At 40.9% G+C, this 14124-nt stretch overlaps 1 protein-coding gene across 6 annotated transcripts in view; it reads left to right on the top strand.

The window, feature by feature from the left end:
• The window catches only part of LOC144033519 (septin-9-like), a 95456-nt gene that overhangs the window by 71473 nt on the left and 9859 nt on the right, over positions 1 to 14124 (top strand). Inside the window, exon 1 of one of the 6 annotated variants that reach the window (XM_077541718.1) lies at positions 6699 to 6755. The exons of the other annotated variants lie outside the window; for them this stretch is intronic. The gene's annotated coding sequence lies outside the window, so the exon portion shown is untranslated. Of the gene's footprint in view, positions 1 to 6698; positions 6756 to 14124 lie in introns of those variants that run through there. 6 annotated transcript variants of the gene reach the window in all.

Genomic DNA, 14124 nt, shown 5'->3' with positions numbered 1-14124 from the left:
GTCTAAAGAGCTATAGGCATTAGGCATGCTTGGCCTCAAGCTGTTAGGATCCCTCAGACTACATTGGCTGCTTCCCTGGAGTAGTTGGGGCTTAGTGCATTCCTCAAAGGCATAGGAGATGTTACCTTGCTGCTGTGTAAAAATTAATTTATTCTATGCAAGAGCCGTAATGATTAATTGCTCAATCGACAGCCTGTCAACAATAAATATTCTCAGATTTCTGTAGTCGTCCTTTGAAAGTAGAATTACCTTTGCTTTGAATTAAAACAAAACATTTGCTTTTATTGTGGAAAACAATGATTAACAATATTGCATGTCTTCTTAGATGTTGTGGACCCTAACCAGCAGCAGTCAATTTGAAATAATGTCATTTTTTTAATAAAGGGTTGGAAATAAAAACTTTTTCCCTGATAAATCAAGAAAACAATGGACAGATTAACCAATTATTAAACTAATGGTTAATTGCAGCACATCTCCCAACTTTGCTGTAAAGAAATAAATGAAAAAATAAAAATACTGCAGGAGTGTATCGTCATGAAGTACTGTACATTTCTTTTCAACACACTGTAAACCCAATGGCATTGAAAGTATAAAGCCCAATTCACACTGGCTGCGGAAAGGGTGCGGTGCGTTTTTCGTACGCCTTACGGACGGCTTCCGCGAGGACTGCAATTCACACCGCGTGCGTTGCGTGTCCGTAAATCTGCTCCCGACAGACCACAAGATCACGTGGGGTTCACGCTGGAGAGTTGAGTTCACCCAATAACAACCATGTATATCGAGTCCTATTTGTAAACAATAGCCACGTTTGCCTGTTGTCACATCGATATGCTTTTTGTGTTTAAATAGTGTAATTTCGTCGTGTTTAATTTATTCTGATGTATGTCCAACTCGTGTCATGCTATGTAGCTAGCTAACTTCCCTCCCAAAACAACGAGTTCACAAACAGTTTTATTTTGAAATATACTGGATTTACCTCGATGCGAGACGCCCGACTTCCTGTCCAGCTCGTGTAATTTCTTCAGCTTCATGAAATTCCGCATGCGGTGTCCGGAAGAAATGGAACGCTTGCGGAAACCTTCCGCATCGCCGCTGTCGTTCCACACCGCAGACGCCCCGCACCGAAGCTGGTGTGAGTTGACACGTAGACTTGAACGCGTTCTATCCTTGCGGCGTCCGTACGGAAAACGCACTGCGTCCGTTCCGCAGCCAGTGTGACCCCGGGATTACACCGGATGCGTGTGCGTTGCGTCTCCGCTCTGCTGCGTCTTGACTGCGTGCTCCGGACGTGTCAATTTTTTGGCCAACTCACACCGGCTGCGCACGGCTGCGATCCCGCAGCTCCATCGCCGACCACTTCCCGCCGTGGCTCGCGTGATCGCGCGTGATAATGTGGCATTAAAAACTACGACAAACACACGGAAAGTCTGTGCTCAACAGAGAAGCAGAAAGAGAGGTGGACATTCTTTGATTGAACTCATCGTCCACTCCCATAGCTTCTGCTATAGGCGTTTTTCCATCGCCGGACCTTTTGGAGAACTTGTCAGTTTACCTTGGTAAAATTCAGTTGTTCCATGCAGTATTCCTTTTTAAGTTGTCCTTCTAAATAGGATGTACCGTGTTATATCTAATTTTGTTGATTTCCACCTCGATTATAAATCTCTCCTCGTACATGTTCGCCCGTGTTTAAACAGTGAATTAAGCGTTAAGCATTATGACGTTTTGCTGACATGATTGCGAAATAGGAGCTGGCGAGTGTTTTATTCTGAAAAGTAACCGGAAATTTATTTTGAAACTCGCCTGGCAAAAATTGAAAATAGGTCTATCCGTGCGGCTGAGGCACAGTCGACACACAACGCACACACATTCGATGGAATTTGAACAATCTGAAAGAATGGAAACTTAGCGGCTATACCGCCGGAACGCAGCGCAGACGCAACGGACCCGCATCCGGTGTAATCCCCGGGTGAATTGAGCTTAAGTGAGCGACACTACAATCTAATAGTAATAAACAGTAGTAGCAGTAACTATTACTAATACTGGAATATTACAACCATATGAACAAATGCATGCTTCTAGCACGTTTATTTTTTCAGAAAATGGGATTCTTGGTTTTTAAGTATACAGGGCCATAAGTGCATATGGACCTATGTGTGCTCGTGTGGCATTACAGTTGCACTCAAGCCCGTGCCCTGGTGTACAATTACACTTCCTGTCAAAAAGCAGACAGCTGTTTCCTTTCCTCTCTAATCACACATACATACATACATACTCCATAAGAACAGTAATCAGCCAAAGTAATTGGCTTGCTCCTTCTGTAGGTTTTAAACAAGTGAATGATGCATCGCCTCACTCATGGAGTAAAATTGTTTGATATTCGATTTGTTTTACATTTGCAGACCAGTTATAGTTTAATTATCTACCAGCATGAGTTTCAATTGACACTTCTCAAAGTTGTTTATTCTCTGCCACTTCTCTGATGTTTCACAAAATTGACCAGCAGGACGAATTGATGGAACAACACATATCCAATTGGTCACATCATGTTGACTGTGAAATTGAGATATTTGCAGTCATTAGCGACAACATAAATCAGCGACATGAGATACTTTAGGTTCCATCAGTTTATAGGGTATTTATACGTACGTACAGACAATCAAACCTCGAACACCTTGAAAGAGTTTGACCAATGTTTTCAGAAAAAGCTATGCCTTAAATGTCATACCAATTTTGCAGTAAGTTACCGTTAAGTCAGTTGGCCCTGTTCTTATGTTCAGCTTTGGGAGTGGTTTTATTTTGGTAGGTTGCTACTTGGCTTGATGTGATTCTGGATTGGTATGGACAAATTTTTTTTGTGAACAATAGGGGTGTTCCATATTATGTCGTCTACGATATTAATGGTGTATTATTTTTTTGGGTGATAAAAATTTGAAATATCGCGAAAAACGTGATGACGTAATGCATAACATTATACGTTTTCGTGTCAATTTGGACATACACGCGTCGTTCACTGCTGCATAAAAAAAAAACGTCGGAACGTGTGAGGCTGCAAGAGCTGCAGCCAGTTCTGTTCCGTCTTCAGCAAAGTGGGCATGAGCTTCGTCATGTGGGGGCTATTTGGTTACAAGAGGTCAGATATTATGCTTAAAAAACAACAAGAACAAAAAACAATCGTTTGAAAATTGTGCAGGAAAACTGTTGCCATAAAGTTAAGAGTATGCAGAGGCTAAAGACACGCGAGGAGGACATATAAGCAGCTTGTGTTGTTGGGGGTGAACAAAAGTTCATTAATTCCCATAACTAAAGCTTAGGGCTGGGCGATATGGCCAAAAAATAAAATCTCGATTTTTTTCTGTCATTCTGGACGATTACGATTTTACTCGATTTTAATCAAAAGTTAACAAAAAACAAAACAAAACATTTAAACAAGGTTTGTATTATTAAAAAATTAATCTTGTGCAAAATGTTCAATCACGTACACACATTTTTTTTTAATCAGTTTTACGGTAAATTTAACATAGCTTGTTCAAAAAGAGCTACTCATATCTTTTGCATAACTTAAATGCAACATAACTTGTGCAAAAAAATAAATAACTACTCAGCCTTTTGCTCAACATAAATGCCATACATAGCTTATACAAAAAAACAAAACAAAAAAAAAAAAAAACTACTTATGGCTTTTGCATAACCTAAATGCCACAAAGCTTGTGCAAAAAAAGCTACTCATACCGTTTTGTTCAACTTAAATGCCACATATATAGCTTGAGCAAAAAAACTACTCATATCTTTTGTTCAACTTAAATGTCACATACATATCTTGTGCAAAAAAACTACTCATAGCTTTTGCATAACTTAATTGCCACAAGTAAGTAGTTCTAACAATTGTAAACGGGTATTGTAAACCACATATCCAGTATTCTGCAAATATACAACTCAACTCACAATAACATTTGTATATAACAGAACTTCAAGATCAACAGCGTAAACATAATCAACACCACCTTTTATTGTAACAAACTCAAATTCCTTACAAGCAAAACTAGCCTGTCAACTGACTCTGGCAAAAGACAAGCTCTGGTGCATGTCACAATGTTTCGCCCGGTACTAAATACAGCTCAAGTTTGTTGTTTCATGGTGTGCGTGTACTTATCTTTGCTAGCGTTAGCCACGCCGCACTCTGGAAGACGTGAGCATTCCTCCCATTCTTTCGGATGCATTTGGTGCAAGTGCTGGAAGAGGTTAATTGTGCTGCCTGCTATTTTTCGTTTTAATAGCTGTTCGGCAAACCTTGCACACGCTTTTACTTTACTCTACGTCGCTCTTGAAAAAGCTGAACATGAGTCCCTTTTCTGGGGTCTTCTGGAGCGGGCAATGTGCGCGAGGAGGCAGCGTACCGTTTAGCCAAAGTGATTTGGAAGCGTCACTTTCCTTCGCTGCCGGTTGGCGTGGGTTGGCTTTGCCGCCTGGGAGTCCGTGTAAAGGCCTCAGTATACTTCTGCGTCAGGCTCGCGGAGACGTTTACGGTGGAGCTTCGCTCCTGCGTTTGCTTTCAAACTTGTGCGCGATACACATCAGATTAATGAATTAATTTGTTCATTAATTCATGTGCGTGTTTGTGTGAATGAAAAGAAACGGGGAAAAAAACAGGCGGTGATGTGGACTGCCTGTACGGCTGTTGCGGGCTCCTGTGCGCCTACCGATAACGTCACATACCGTAGCTTCGCTATAGTAGGGTGACTTCATCAGCAAGCGTGCCAGCCACCAAACGAAGGACCCCAAAACAACGAGTGTAAACAGAAGCGAGCCGCTCAAGGTTAGAGGATGTGAATTTATTTATAAGCACCTCGATTTCACAATTTTGCTCATTTTCACATCGTGGCACTTTCAATGGACGAATTAATCAAATTAATTCGATTTATCGCCCAGCCCTAAGCTATTAGATCAGACATGGACAGGTGGTCGCAAATCCCCCTAGGTATGCATAATAAGATAGATCTAATAAAAATGAATGTACTTCCCGGCCTCTTAGACTTGTTTCAATCTTTACCTGTTGAAATTAGTCTTAAGCAATTTAATGAATGGGAGAAATTGATCTCAAGATTTGTGTGGGGAGGCAAAAACCAAGGGTTCGATTTAAAACACTTCAACTGGATAAAACACAAGGTGGTAGATCTCTCCCGTGCCTGCTTGCATTACAAGGCCGCACAATTAAGAGCCCTAGCATGCTGTTGTAACCCAAGCTATGGAGCAAAATGGAAGGACCTTGAACTTTCACAGTTAAAAGTACTACTCCAATCTGTAATTGGCAGTAAGACTCTGTACAAAACCCATCTCAACAGCTTCAACCAATGGACAAAAGTGACCCTCAAGATCTGGTTTAGGGAGTGTAGATCGCCAACACTTGAAAGACAGTCAAGACAACTTAGATGGATTTGCTCAGACCCGTGTTTCAAACCAGCCGAGACCGATATGAGATTCAAAACCTGGAGTTAGGCTGGTATTACTTCATTTTGTACAATCACATCAAAAGGAGAAATTGAAACCTTTGAAAACATCTCTTTAAAATAGGGGTGGGACAAAAAACCGATTCGACCGAACCATCGTTCGTCAAGGGGAGCTAAACGGCCGTATCGGTAGCATACTCGTCAACCGATACAAAATCTGCCGCGAATCCTTAGATACGTTGCTTGTAAAGCTGTGGACCGGATATGGCGTGGCTGTGAATCGGTTGCGAGTGAGGCTTTATGGTTTTCATAACAATAGCAAGAGTTCTGCGCCGTGCTCTACTTGTTTTGTTTACGTTTCAGTAGCATCACTATTCAAGCTACTTCCGTGTTTACAGAGAGCTAGCAAAGTATTGCTCAGAGACGCTTCATTCCCCGGAGGTTGTAAACATAAAGCAAAGACGTCAGAAAGATATCGTTTTTAAATCGAATCGCAACCTGTGTATCGAGATACATATCGAATCGGCCTCATGTCAGAGATTCCCACCCCTACTTTAAAATATGGGCTAAGAAAAACTGATTTCTTTAGATAGCTACAGGTCAGGACTTACTATAATAATGAAATAAAACCATTACAGAAGTCAGAGACTGAACTTGCAGATATATTAGTGTCCATGTACGGAGACAAAGGTGTAAAGAAATTGGTTTCAATATTTTATGCAACAATTCAACACACAAAGAATCTTTCAACCTACACTGTTAGATTAAAATGGGAGAAGGAGTCAGGACTTGAAATTTCAGAGCAAGACTGGCTGAATATGTGGTCTGTTCAGGCAACATCCACTAGTTCAGGCCAGTGGAGAGATTTTTGCTGGTGCAATTTAATAAGATTTTTTGTTACTCAGAGTGGTTTGATGTGAGCAGAATGAATGGGATCTGACGAATGCTGAGTCTGGGGACCCTACGATGGACTCAAGACCATTAATTAGGGTTATAAATTCTCACTTTGGCTTGGGAGTAAGTCCAAAGGCTGTAGTGTGTGTTGATACATCAACACTCTCGACCTGAATTGGACGAACATCCAGCCTGCTTATTTCAAAGGCAGTTGATCCGAAGCAGTTCAAGTTTGCCCCTTTTGAGGTTTGGGGGCTAGATAAAGGAAGTGGGTGTCTCCTGTTGCTTTCGTGTCCTGGTTCACATGACAAGCAAGGGTGGGAGGGACCAGCGGGGAGGGGGGAGCCTCTCGGCCTCTTACTCGCACACCGCACGACAGCCAGGGCAACTCGTTCACACACACTGACTGCATACACGGTGAGTGATCTGCATGTTTTAAGTGTTGCTTGTTGTACATGCTTCACAGAGAACGATTGTTTTTTTGGTTTTTCGTTTTTTGAAAGCTGTTACAAGGCTGAATATACATTAAGTCTTTGTATTGATGTGCGCAAGGAAAAGATATACAAGAAGCTTATCAGTGTATTCAAGTTTTTGTGTAGTGTAGTGTGCACATGCCCATGATTATTGTTGCTCCAGTTTTGCATACTGCTAAATGTGGCAAGTCTGCTCTGTGGCATTGTCTGCATAAATACAGAGGGATTCCATTGCGCTTTAGCACCACATCTTCTAATTCAACTAGTATGAAGCCACACTGTTTCTGTTCTCATGGTGATCCATTACAAGATCACTTAACACACACTCATAGCTGTATAGGGGGGAGGGGGGTTAGTCAGACCTTTTTTTTTTTTTTCTCAATTATTTTACTTGGCTTTCAAGGTTATACTAGTTTTTCTTTTTCTGAGACTTTAGAATTGTATGGGCGGATTCAGTTACACTTTTCACAAACTGTCCCATAGTTTCTTTTTTTTTAAATGTGTCAATCATGTGATTACTTTTTTTGTCGTCAACTGTGAAAAACAAATGTTTCAATAGAGGAACAAAATAGTATTCTGTACATGGCCATTTAAATAAATGGATGGTGTGGTGGTTAAAGTGATACAACACTTATTAATCATTGTCCAGTATTTGATTAGGCATTGTGTACAAAGAATAAAAGTGCAAATATCTTTGGCATCTTATTCCCTGAATTTTATTTGAAACCGATTAAGTGTCCGAATTCGATCGTACGGCGTGGTACGCCATGTTCCTGGTCACGTGGTCGTGATGACGTATCCCGTGCGTAAGCAGAAGCAGTCTTCGTTGATTTCAATGGGAATTTGCTGATGTAATGAGCAAGGAAAAGACGTCTTGGATCCCTAATACTGTTCAGAGTCCTCGACATGTCCGGTTTCATGTCATTTCGTGTGAGGGTGGGGCGGTGGGGGTTTTGGCTGCTCCTAATGTTACCTAAACTGTACTTAGCACATGACATGTAGTTTAGCCTAGCAGAGTACAAGTCACCCGGATGTTTACCGTCCACTTGGACTCGTCAACGGCAGGATCTGCCAGTTTTATCTGGCTTTCGGTTGGAAACAAACCTGTCCTCCATGGCTGTAGTGCTTTTTTAAGCAGTGCTTCTTTGGTATAAGGTGTAATTCCACCTTTGATGTCCGCCGTGAGACGCGATAATTCCTCGTGAGTTCTTTGTTTGTCCTTCATTCAATGTGTATTTTACGCACGCGACACGTCACGATCACGTGACTGTCCGAAGCGCCCGATACAGTACTTAACGCAAAAATATTCCTAAAGAAGTGCTATGAAATCATAATTTCTCAGCATAAATTGGCATTTTTTTCAAGGAAGAGTTGAAATGAACCATGTCACAGAATAGCTGGTTAGTTTTTCACAAGTCTTGTGTTCCTTTAAAGTAGCAAGTTGTTAGCATTTCAATACGGAAATCAGTTGACAAATTTAACATGTTTTAAAAAAAGTTGTTTTGCTGTCAGTGTTGTGTGGAGACAAATGTTACCTAGAGGAATTGCCATCGTAAACTAACGTTTACGTAAACATTTTTTTATTTTTATTTTTATTTTTTTTTGTGACCACAACAGAGTTGAGCTTGAATGAACAGCATCCCTGGTTGCAGCCCAATAGTTCAATCCGTTTCTTCAAGGCATGATTAATCAACATTGATTCCACACAGTTGACCAGATTCCATCCCAATTGTCAACTTGGGTAAACTTTCCCCCGGCTGCAATGTGACTGCTTTGCCGACCCATCACTACAACTGCTTTCGGGGATTAGCGTAGCTGTTGAACATCTAAGGCAGTCTTTTTCTCCAGACTGAAAAACGGTTGAATTCACTCTCAAGACTCATTTTTATGTTGTGCCATACGTTGTTGCATCTTGAACCGGGCAGTACTTTACAGAGTTGTCTGACAATCAACTGATAGAAAACAACAACCATCCTTCACCGTTTTAGAAAGTCACCTGCCTCTGGTTTGCCTCCCGGCATGTATGCAGCACACATTCTGGTGGACACGCAGAGCCGTTGAAAGGCACCCTGGTGCACTGACAGGCGAGAACAGACAGACTGGCCTTTCACCAGTGTTTGATGGGATGCTGAAAAGGTCACCGTTAACTTGTGTATCTTGTGTGCCTTTTGTGTAAGTCTCTGTTATATGAGCTAGTCTGAGTTAACATATGGACTTGTCCTGGAACTGATCATAACTCCTCCCCAAAATTTGGTGCCTGACACATACAACCTTTTTGGTGCTTGGTTTCATCTTTAGTTCAATGCTGTCACCCGTTAATGTGTTGACAACTTGACACAGATTGTACTATAGTCAAGTCGAAGTAAGCTAGTGATGTTTGCTAAGGTATACAGCGAAGTGAAAATAACTTATTAAAGGGAAAGTAACACATGAATCACACAATGACCCTTGACTTATAGGTTGAAAAATGTGTGGCTGATGAACACTCATGTATTTGACATCAGTTAGGTATGTAGAGGACAGAGGTTAGATTCCATGTGACTCCCTGCTTAATGCAGACAACCATTCCACTGATACACTTTGACCCTTGCACTCTGGCTCACCACAGGTCAGTCTAATGACATGTCACAGTCCTTGTCAGCGAGTAGCTTGTGTGGATAATAGCTAGCGTACTCATTATTCGTTGACTTTTCCTCAAGGCTTTAGAAAGTAACTTCCTGTGGGATTTTAGCCATTGGGTTTTCACGCTTAGGGGTTAATGGCTAGTATTTTGACCAGGTTCTGCTTTGCAAATGTATCATTTACGTGCAGTTGCGGTAACACATACGTATGTGAATTTTGCCGTGCATATTACTTCCATGATGTTCCATCACAAGTTAAATCTGCATTGGTGAATTATTCCAAAGTGGTGTTGCTTTTCAAAAAACAGCAATATGTACACTGTTGAGCGACCTTGTTCATCTGAGCATCATGCTGTCAAAGGCTGAGCCAGGAAGGACATGTTCTCAAAACGCATTCCTCTGACAGTCTCGGAGGCAGACTTTTGCAGTCATTATTGCCAGTTCACAAACATTTCTCAATATGTTTATTAGATATGATAGATGTTGATTCTACTTGCACTGGTGTGGATTCAGGGTTGGCATCATGGTATCAAAATGGGACAGCATTGGACATAAAGGGCAAAACACATTCCAGGAGTACAAGTAGGGCTGGGTATTGCCGCCAACCTCACGATACGATACGTATCACGATACAGGGGCCACGATACGATACGTATCGCGATACATATGTATCCCAAATAAGACACATTTTATTTTATTTTTTTTAAACAAAATATAGGAAAATAGGTATACTGAGACACGTGCCATGTTAAGTTTATCAATAAATACATGTTGACATTCTTCCTCTGCTTTCATTTTTTCTTAGCAAGACAGTGTCCAATCACCGGTGAGCTATTTTTGCATTAATTGAAGGCAATTAACTTCAACGACGCTGCTGGTTTTGATTTTTTAGGTACAATGCAAGCCACAAAGGCAAACGTGAACTGCCAATTTAAAGTTAACGAGGAATATCGATTCTGACGCCTGCGTATCGATACGTGTATTGTGATGAGGCCTGCAATGATATATTGCTGTAACCATTTTTTGAGCACACCCCTAAGTACAAGTGCAAGAAAATAGATAAACAATGTTTTAACCACTCTCACTTAAACCCCTCAATAGCCAGCTCATCTTTTTGTTTTACTATTGTAGTGCAGTGACATTAGCATCTGCATGTAAGAGCGTACAATCATGTTCATGATATCCTCCCACCACGCTCTTATAGTGGTAACTACAGGTCACATGTAAAAAGATTAGACGTTGTTTTACAGGACACATCATTGGTTTAGCATCTTTGCTGTTAACTCATGCTTGTGCTCAGTATTTATTTTCCGCCATTGTAAAATGTCAAATATTACATAGGCACATATTCTTGTCACCACATTAATGTAATTAGGTCTTATAAAGTGCAGTTATTATCTGATGTATTGTACCTGCTAGATTGTCCAGATAGGTTAAAATAGTTAACATATGCACAAACTCAAAGTTTTGCTATGACGTGTGTTTTTGTGCTGCTTAATTTGCTTATCACTTGCCAGTCCACTGAGCAAACCTTCCTGTTTACATTCTTACGGCCAATAAAGGAAGCGAGTGATGTCACTTTTTTTGTGCTGACGATGCATTCTGGTACACTTGTATATATTTTGTTGCCCATGTTATACCATGCAGAGGTCAAAGGGCACATTTCTCCAGGGGCCAATATGACTTTGGGAACCAGCTCTTCCTTTCTGCACAAACCCCTTTGACTTTAATAAAACAGACCATGTTTGAAGTGCCACCAGTGCTAATTTTCCTCATTTAGGTATTTGCCGTAAAAATGGGGAGCACGTATAGATTGTCAGCCTGCAGGATGATATCTCAGTTCCATTTGGTGCCTGCCATAAACAAGCAGGATTGCAGACTCACTGGAAAAGCCGGCACCAACATATTTGCTCCAAAGCATCTGGTTCTCAATCAAAACAAATGTAGACATGTTAAAATGAGATGAGGCCCCCTTTGTCCTGCCTGGGAATATAAATAAAGGACAAAAGGAGACCTTGTTTAGACAGAGAACCCATAAAAAACATTTTAGAGCAGAGCAAAGATCCAAATGACCTATTTAGTGGGTTTGTCCACGAATGTGTGTTTGACATGGCTCAGCTTCGGAAAAACAAAACCCCTTGCCTACTTGTACCAAATAGCGATCTTGTGGTGTTATCAACTTTTGAGGTATTTTATTGTGGGATTTGAAGATTTCATGTCAGATTTGAATCCCTAACTGATGACACAAGTTTTGCACGTTTGTATTTGTCCTCCCTTGAGATATAGTTTGTGGAAAAGATCAAGCCAACTTTGTGATAAGGGGATATAAATCAGCATGACTCATCTTAGCCCTAAAGTGGGAACACAACCTTTGACCTACTCACCAACGCTGTCAAGCTCAACATATTGGGCAGCTGGTACATGACTCAGTGACTTGACTTGACTTTGATCATATTGGCACTTTGCTATGGAAAAGACTCACTTTTGGAGTGTTTCATCTGTGGTTGCATTTTTGAAGAACGACTTTGACAAAATGAAATAAATCATCAATCACCCACTTTTCTCCTAAATTCCACTCTTCTTTGACCTCTTTACTGCTCTCCGCTGCTTCAATGACTCTTCCTTTTTGCTTCCCTTTCTGCTTCCCTTATCTTCCCCTCTTCCCTTATCTTGCTTATCGTCTGAACATCAATTTGCACCCGCACTCTTTCCTACTTTGCACTAGTTCCTCCTCCAAAATGTTTTGCAGTGCAGCAGAAGGCTGACTATTTGCAAAAAAGCAGTGCAACCCAATACTGCTGGAAGCACGAGCAAAATTCTTTGGCGCCTATAATTGAAAACAGTATCGCCGATGAGTCATCCCGTTTTTCTGCGGTTACTGTTCTGTTGCTTTTTTTAACGGAAACAAAGGAAACATGCCATCCCATAAGTGAATCTAATACGGGGGAAATCCCTTAAGAAACTAAAGATGAGTGACAATGAAGCTGCACATTAACTCAATGGAAGCTATCAAGGATGTCATGCAGAGGTGTCATTGTGGGATTAGCGCAAAAGTATTATTGTGCATGCCTGCTTTTGATCATGCTTTGAGCAGTTGCTCAATCATCCAGAGTGATTAGGGGGCTATAAAAAAATCAATATCAATATGTAGTGTTGGAGTAAAAAGATCTTTTTAAGTTATATCTGGTGATAAATTGTAGCAAGATTCTCTGAGGTTAAAATTTAATGCTGTTAAATGTATCCAGGCAAGTCCAGTTACTGTCACAGTTAAAATATTTCATTGAATAATAGAACCTGCTGGGTAATGCTCATTCACTGTCTTTATTACATCAATTTATGAGCATGTTCCTGCAGTGTGTGTGGTCTGCTGTCATTCCTGTTTGACCTGGCATGAACGAGTAGTCCAGATAACATCCACCAGATGGTACACCACCAGGAGCAGACAGTTCTCATGCTCAGCTCAAGCCATTTAACATTTATGGGGTCCTGCTCCAACCAGACACCTGGCTTAACTATTAATTCATTCATTTTATTGTTTACTGTTTGTCATTCATTTCATTATATTGTTTGTAGGGCTGGGGAAAAAAGTCGACCAAGTCGACTAGGTCGACTTTAAAAATAGGTCGACTGGAAAAATTTAAGTCAACGCTCCGCCCAGAACCATGTTTGCGCTGCCGCAGTCCATGTTTCACATGGACCTTTAATACCTACATGCAGCGTGTGTTGCGAACTACCGTACATGGAAGAGGACACTCAGGACAGAGTTAAAAAAAAAGAAAGAAAAAAAAGACTCCTGGCACTCCCCTAACAAAAGACAAAGAATGTCCAGAGTTTGGGACCATTTCAAGAAGATTGAGAGGACAAATCGTTATTTGCAAATTGTGCAAAACAACAATGGCGTACCATAGCAGTACGTCATCAATGATGCAGCATTTTAGGGGAAACATGCTTATGCAGTGCTTGAAGAAACCAGAGCAAGGTAAGTTTAGTTATTATTATTATTATTATTATTAGTGTGATAATATTGCTATTTAGAACGCACTGCACTGCACTGTATGGTGACTGGAAGTTACCGCTTAAGGCGCCGCTAGACGACTGCGAGTAGCAATGCCTTGCTAAGCTAACCGTCAAACTCCACTGGTCATTCTCTACGAGATATGCAGGCAGTATGGCACGCAATATCTTTCCTTTCACACGCACGCACATTCGCCATGAGCCGCTACGGGTAACGAACGGCCGGGAGAGTAAAAAGTCCACATTGAAGGAAGTTGACGAACACCGTGTGTATGTGTGTGCATGTGCTTGTGTGCAGGGGCGCCACAGACTGTAAATTGAAGACTATCAACTAGCGTACTGTCAAATGTTATTGTCAATTCAAGACTAACGAGCGTACTAGATGAAAAAAAAATATACACGATATCTCGAGTGGTAATATGGTCGTTTTTTGGATGATACAGCAACAATGGAGTGACAAGTTAATTAAAAGCTGCCACTGCAGGCATTTTTTTTTAATGCTCAGCTTTTTAATGAACAGCTGTAATATCTATCTATAAGTGCAATATTGTGATATTAAAACTGCCACAATATCGTTGTCGTCATGTTCACGATCTTTAAATGCAACATGTCTGCTAAAAACAAAAATTAGTTGATTTCCGTTTGTGCAGTTCTAGCACCCCCTGGTGGCTAGTTGTT

This window comes from Festucalex cinctus, chromosome 1 (assembly GCF_051991245.1).
Source record: "Festucalex cinctus isolate MCC-2025b chromosome 1, RoL_Fcin_1.0, whole genome shotgun sequence".
Taxonomy (NCBI): Eukaryota; Metazoa; Chordata; class Actinopteri; order Syngnathiformes; family Syngnathidae; genus Festucalex; species Festucalex cinctus.
Note: the sequence above shows the minus strand (reverse complement) of the source record. Positions and strands in the feature narration are given on the sequence as shown.